At 43.2% G+C, this 7169-nt stretch overlaps 1 long non-coding RNA gene across 2 annotated transcripts in view; it reads left to right on the forward strand.

Moving 5' to 3' along the window:
* LOC103792253 (uncharacterized) overlaps positions 1 to 7169 on the forward strand; it is a 120931-nt gene that overhangs the window by 27189 nt on the left and 86573 nt on the right. The gene's annotated exons all lie outside the window — the stretch shown is intronic.

A 7169-nucleotide genomic window follows, 5' to 3' on the forward strand; every position in this document is an offset into this window, starting at 1 on the left:
CTTTGGCTACGAGTGTAACAGGAAGCACTAGGATGATAAGTCATTTTTCTCCTTTTATCTTCTTAAAAGACCAACCAGAAATCAAATGTGAACAAAGCTAATGTGATACTAAGTTTGCAAATTTAAACTAAGAGTTCTGCAGTCAAGACATGCAAAGTTTCCATAGCAACATTAGCTCATCTTTAGGATTTTCAGTTCTATTAAAGCCATTAAAATCATATTTTTGTATGTACAAATGTATATAAAATTTGTATATACAAATGAATTGAATTTAAGATTGAGGCTTATTTTCCATATTTTAATTATAAATGATCCCTATTATGAGTCTGTATGCATGTTTTCTGAGTATACCTTTTGTAGATAGATAGTATTAAGTAGTAGTTTGATTTATTTCATTCTTTCTTCAATTTTTGCCTCTTTTATGTTCCATTTCCTCAATACCCTGGATGCTGGAAGGGGGAAGGATAAGGATGTCAGACTGCTCTAAACTACACAAGGAACCCACCTTGCTATAATCATGGTGCCACCTCTAAGTAAAACTCAAAATCAATTTCATTAGGGAGAGAAGGATCTCAGCAAACATTCTCCCAGATTCCCATTGGATGGATGTACTCACAGAGGCTACCCTGTGATGGGTTTCCCTATACCTTTTGGAGCTGGAAAGGAAACTGGCTTTACCAGTGGCCACAATCATAGCTGGCTACAGGAAAAAAGAAAGCATCTCCTCAAGCTAAGCCTGAGTAGAGAACCTAGTAAAATCCTGCCTCAGTTGGAAAGGGTAGTCATGCAACGTATTTCATGAGCTCCCCATAGAAAACCACACACGCAACAAACATTTCCTTGTGGTTTGCATCTACAAACTGAAAATTGTAGATTCTTGCTAGCAATGTGGATGGCATTTATTTTTCCAAAAATGAGTGAAGCAGATGGGGATGGCATGGATGCTGGCAGATACCCATGATGTCCCTTCATATACGACAGTGTCGGACAGTTGCGACATCTGGACTGAACATGGGGGAGGGAAAGGAAACATATCTCCAATTCACTTTCAGTCTGAAATAGCATCACCATGTCACAGACATGCAGAAATCCTGAATGAAACCGACAAATGGATGTGGCAGAAGGCTTAAAGTGAAACCAGCCTGCAATGATCAGGGCTATTTTTAGTTTTCTAATGAAGAAAGCAGCTGTATTCAGAAAGGCTGTCACTCGCTGCTTGTGAGACCAATTTGTTCTTTTCCGGGGTTCCAGTATTCGTCACCAGTAAGCCTCCTCTGGGATCCTCAGAAAGAGGCCCCAAACAGCAATTACTGTGGGTTTGGCTTTTTTGTGTTGTTTCTTTAAAAAGAGTTTTCGGAGAAGGTTCTTAAGAATCTTAGTTAATAGACCTATTAGAACCAGGGAATAATAAGCTGTCCCTAGCCTTTCTGGTACAAACCTGATCCCATACAAATCAGTTTCAAAGCCTTAAAGAGCAAAGGACAAAATTCCAGCTTACTTTTTGTACAACCTAAGTGGCTAGTCTCTCTCTCTCTCTCTTTTATTCTCTTTGACCTGAACTGCTAAGCAAGAACATGGAAGACAGTAGACATTCCCCTGCAACTGAAAGGCAAGCATTGGAGAGTGACCCACTTTTAGAAACAAGAGTGAGCAAAAGAGAGCGATTTACTATCATATAAGAGAGACACTGAAGGATAGGTACAATAAGTGAGAAAGTTGCCATCCCAAGTCCCAACGAGTCAGTTTCAGCATAGGTCCTCTCACCCTCCATGGGGTTGCAGCATCTATGGATGCTGTACTCAGATCTCAAAATGTGGTGATGTTTACGTGTCAACTGTACATGGGATCTTGTCAAACATGGCGAACCCCATCTATGACCTTTATTAAAACTGCTCTGACCTGGCAGTAAAGCATGCTTTCTTATTTCTAAATATTGAACTTTCTGGCAGAAATTGTCCGTTATGTTAGCAAGAACTCATGAAGGCTCAGTAGCCCCGCAATTGTGGGCTGTGAATCAAACCCTCAGGACTGAACCCTTCTCTGGAGAGGAAGATTCAGCAGAGACCCTCCCTGAAATATCACCCTCAGCTTGTGCACCCAGTGGCACCTCACAACATAAAAGTAACTGGCTGGGGTATTGGGAAACATCAGAACATCCCTCTAAATTCAACCTAGACTGAAAAAGAGTTTGAAAACCTCTTCCATGTTAAAAAAAGAAAAGGAGGCCAGGTGAGGTGGCTCACACCTGTAATCCTAGCACTTTGGGAGGCCAAGGTGGGTGGATCACTTGAGGTCAGGAGTTCGAAACCAGCCTGGCCAACATGGTGAAACCCCATCTCTACTAAAAATATTTTTAAAATTACCCAAGCATGGTGGTGGGCACCTGTAATCCCATCTACTTGGGAGGCTGAGGCAGGAGAATCGCTTGAACATGGGGGGCAGAGGTTGCAGTGAGCCGAGATTGCACCATTGCACTCTAGCAAAACTCCATCTCAAAAAAATGAATAAATGAACAAATAAAGGGAGGGGAGAGGAGGAACTGAGGAAGTAAACAGACAAGCAATCAAAAACATCAGTAAGTCCCAGACACTAAAACCCAGTGCTGACATTCCATCATCTGCAAAGTGAGGGTTGGACTCCATGATATTTCAGTTTCCTTTCAGTTCTGAAACTTGGACTCAAGAGATGATGAAATCATCCTAAAGCATTCACTTCAGTGTGTAAACACTCTCACTTTGTGGAAATTCTTCCTCTAGCCCAGTGGCTCTCAGCCCTGGCTGTACCTTAGAATCACCTGGGGACCTTTTAAAAAAATACTCAGGCCTAGGTCAAATGCCAGATTGTTTAAGTCAGACTCTCTTAAGGACTCCATATTTTTCCTAACTTCCTTCACCAGCCTAACTGAAATGCCTTCTTGTTTCCCCCTCATGGACACTCAGAACAGCCGCTTAGGACAGCTAAGCAGGAGGCTCATTCCAGGGCTAGATCTGCACTGCCCATCACCATGGCCACCAGGCCCATGTGATGCTGAGCCTCGAACATGGGCTTGTCCAGATGGAAATGCAAATTAAGTAGAAAATATACACTCAGTTTCCCAGATTTAGTATAAAACAAAAGAATGTAAAATATCTCATTTAAATCATCGTAATTGATTGAAATAATGACATTTCCAAGACATTGGGTTAAAGAAAATATATTATTAAAATTAACTTTAATGGTTTCTTTTTGTTTAACGTGCCCAGTAGAAAATTTAACATTACACATGCAGTTCACATTCTTTTTTTTTTTTTTGAGATGGAGTTTCACTCTTGTCACACAGGCTGGAGTACAATGGTACAATCTCAGCTCACTGCAAACTCCACCTCCTGGGTTCAAGCAAATCTCCGGCCTCAGCCTCTTGAGGAGCTGGGATTACAGGCGCATGTCACTACACCCAGATACTTTTTGTATTTTTAGTAGAGACAGGGTTTTGCCAGGTTGGCCAGGCTGGTCTTAAATTCCTGACCTCAGATGATCCACCCACCTTGGCCTCCCAAAGTGCTGGGATTACAGGTGTGAGCTACTGCACCTGACCTCAGATTCTATTTTTATTAGACTCCATTGTGTTAGACACAACTTTAAGGTACTGTTACTCTTTCTTCTTAGCATTCTCTTCTATACTCTGGAGACTCTCATTTCTTTTAACTTTTTCTCAAAATTATTTTTCCAGTACAAAGGGGTATCGTTGCTCTGTTCTGAGCCTCTTTCACAATGGAGCTTAGAGTAGATATACCACATTTGGATTTCGAATTGCTCAACTCATGTTCAGCTCCCAAAAGGTGCTCCAGGGTGGGGTGTTTGGGAGTATTAGAAAAACCTCCTAAGCCAAAAATACCTCCTCTAACTATCTTCCACAAGACCATTATCAATATTCCTTTGGATGAAGGCACTAGTTCAAAAGCCTTTACCAAATGTTCCCATAAACACTTAATCCATTAATACTCTTACCACGTTTGCAAGAGTAGCGTGCTGAGAGAATGGGATATAGAACAGGTAACTTGTTTTTTCTCTCATAAGACTTACACAGATCAGAAAAGACCTAATGGGGTGAGGGGAGGTTGGAGGGGAGGGATAAGAATGCTTAAGGAACACACCAATAGGTGCTCTGGGCAACCAGGAAGCTCATCAGAATCTAGAGTCTTCTTGGCAATCTACAGAAAGCGGAATATATTCAAAATAGATCTTGTCCCCTGAACAATTTTGCTGAAGGATTGATCCCACTTCTTAATAACAAAAAACTCAGGAAAACAATTCAATAAAATTACATGAAAATTTTGTAAATAAAGATTAGCTATCTTTTGCCTTTCTTTAAATAGCAACTTGTCTCGGAATATTTTTAAAAAGAATTATGTTTACAAAAATCCTACTTAATCCTATCCACAGCATAGAATGAAGTACCTATATCCCAGAAAGGGTCAGCCAATCATTGGAAGTAATGAGAGGATTGCTTTATAAGTCATTCTCACCCCTCTGCATTAGTCTGCATGCATCTCGGGATTTCACTTAATCTTTCAACTACATGTCCACTCCATGGTCTGCACACTACCTCTTAAGATTGTTTGAGTAGCCAGTTCTCTTGGTCCTGGGCACTTGGCATTTCTTCCCAGGGTGACCCATCACGGGCTGGATTTTGTTTCTGGTATCTTTCTTCAGTTAACCAAAGCACCTTGAAATACTGATGCCCTGTGTAGCACTGCCAGTGGTCACCCACCTGAAGGTCAGGGTTCTTGGCTATTCCCTCTGTTTTCTCAATCCAAGTGACCTCGGAAGATGGGCAACAGCTAAGCGGTGCCGAGGAGACCCCACGGTGGGGACAGGACCTCAGCAGTTATGGTGGCTCCAGCTCACCACTTCTAAGCTCCTCCTTTTCAGCAGTGAGCCCTCCCTTTCCTGTTGGCTTTCTGCTGTCCTGCCTCCTAACTCTGCTCCTTGGATGTGCCACTTAACCCCTCACTCATTTCACACTTAGCCTCTGAAACCCCCTTTTTTACTCAACAGTATACATCCTACGTGAAACCCCTTTCAATGGGCAAATCTTCCTACTGCCCTGCACCGAAAGCTGCAGAAGAGTAATTCTCTGCCCTCTTGTGTTGGTTAACAACCTAGTGCATAGAAATCAATGTTGTATTACCAAACAGTGATGATTAGAAATCTGCAAGCCCAAGTCCCAGGAAAATGGGGGGCTTGATGAGCTCAGCCTGGGGCTCAGAGTTTAATCACACACTCCTGCCTTGATACACATCACCATACCTGGCACGTGATTCTAATTTTTGCATCGGCCACACTGAAATGGGATTTGTATTAAAGCCTGTCTCCCCTGCTACTCCTTGTGAAAAGGGACTATCTTTTGTTTTTCCCCCTACCTCTAAACCTAGGATAGTGCTAGTTACGTATCAGGTACTCAATAAATGTTTGGTGACTTAATGAAGTAAGTTAATCAGCTTTGCTCAGCAAATAGATTGAAAAAGAGATCTCTCTCAGAGCAAAATCAGAAATCTAGTTAGTGAGCTGAGAGCAATGTGGGTATTTGAAGCAGAAATAATCAGTTTCTTAGGCTGGTCCTGGCAGGGAAGTAGACAGGAGGCAAAAAGGCCCAGCAGCAGGGCAAGTGAGCATTTTCCACAAACAGTACAGGGCAAGAAGGAGAAAAGAGACAGGGCAGGGAGATTAATATGCCCTCTGCATCTTGGGCACCAAGCCATGGGGACCTGAGGGCAGGCAGGCATTGTCTAGGCTTGGCAGGACAGCACAGAGCCCAGAAAAGATTCAAAAGTTTGCATATCAGAGGAAGGGCTTTGGACATACAATGACTCAGAGGTCAGGAGTAGTGCAGAGCCAGGAGCAAAGGAGTATACAATAAAGGGTGATGCTTAGACCAAAGACCAGGAAGAAAATGCTAAAGGAGACAGAGAACCCCACGGGTCCAGTGCACTTCCTGTCTGCAAACTTGTTGGGAAATAAGAGGCTCTTCGCATGGGCCACGCTTCCTGGACCACTGACCAGGCACTGGATGGGACACTTTGAAGTGGGCCAGGAATCACCAACTCACCAGCAACTCACTGCCAAGCAGTTCTCTCCTTTGCTGACCTGCCCCCCCATAAAGGTGTTTCCCGCCTCTTTAGTTCTCACAGCGCAGTGTCTGCACGCACAGCATCAGCATCAGCATCACCTGGAACTTGTTGTACCCGCAGATTCTCGGGCCCCACCCAGGCCTGCTGAATCAGAAACTCTGGGGAGGCCCAGCCATCTGTTCTTGAGGAGACCTCCAGGTGCTTCTTGTGTGTGTTAGACTCAGATACAACATCCTGAGATTCTGACTTGATTGCTCTGGAAGCGTGGTCCCAGGTGATGCTAATTCACAGCCGAGATTGAGGACACTGGCTCACAACTTCTACAAATCTGTGTGACTTGAAGCAAGTTTCTTTGTCTGCCTGGACTTGTTACCTCTTCTGCAAAATGAAGATTAAACTATCTTATTTACCACAATGCAAAGCGTTGAATTATACAATTTCTTGAGGTCCCTTTCAGCTCTAGAGAAAATGGTCCCTTGCAGGGCGCGATGGCTCACGCCTGTAATCCCAGCACTTTGGGAGGCCGAGGCGGGTGGATCACGAGGTCAAGAGATCGAGACCATCCTGGTCAACATGGTGAAACCTCGTCTCTACTAAAAATATAAAAAATTAGCTGGGCATGGTGGCGCGTGCCTGTAATCCCAGCTACTCAGGAGGCTGAGGCAGGAGAATTGCCTGAACCCAGGAGGCGGAGGTTGTAGTGAGCCGAGATCGTGCCATTGCACTCCAGCCTGGGTAACGAGAGCAAAACTCTGTCTCAAATAAATAAATAAATAAATAAAATAAAGCCAAATGTTCTGAAGATAATGTAATTTATTCAACATTATTTCAAGTCAATATTTGAAAATATTTTTAGAAAGACTAACATGTTCAAGCTTGGGTGGATGGAGCATTCGTTTAGAGAATCTGGCATCAATTTTTCAGCTGACCTTTGCCCTTGAACTTTTCAGCCATCACAGGGACTGCTAATCCGTTGACGTTTCAGCAAATGTTCACTCTGTCCTGAGTCTACTTTTACTATCTTCATTCTTCTTTCTCCATCCCTTTCCGTTTCCATCC

This window comes from Callithrix jacchus, chromosome 4 (genome assembly GCF_049354715.1).
Source record: "Callithrix jacchus isolate 240 chromosome 4, calJac240_pri, whole genome shotgun sequence".
Lineage (NCBI taxonomy): Eukaryota > Metazoa > Chordata > Mammalia > Primates > Cebidae > Callithrix > Callithrix jacchus.